The following is a 333-nucleotide window of genomic DNA, read 5'->3' as shown; positions in this document are numbered from 1 at the left end:
TGGGGGGGGGGGGGGGGGGGGGGGGTAGGGGTTTACATATATCTGCAGGCAATACTTGGCTTTGTAAGAGTCAAGTACACTGAAATTCCACATTTTACAGAGGCTTCTTTTTGAGGAGCTATTTAATGTAATACAAAATCTAGTCTAAATTAGGGAGTGGGGCACTTACAATACCTGCGGCCTACAGGGCTTTCATATTCTTTTCCATGTATCTCTGTTTGTTCCCAACTTCTTCAGTCCTGTTAAGTTGTTTTAATTAGGTTATGCCTCAGACAGGATCTAAACGAAAGGAGCGCATTTTAAAATTTCAAATGAATTGCAGTTTGAACCATT

Source organism: Polyodon spathula, chromosome 1 (genome assembly GCF_017654505.1).
Source record: "Polyodon spathula isolate WHYD16114869_AA chromosome 1, ASM1765450v1, whole genome shotgun sequence".
Lineage (NCBI taxonomy): Eukaryota > Metazoa > Chordata > Actinopteri > Acipenseriformes > Polyodontidae > Polyodon > Polyodon spathula.
The sequence above is the reverse complement of the archived record's forward strand: the minus strand, read 5'-3'. Positions refer to the sequence as shown.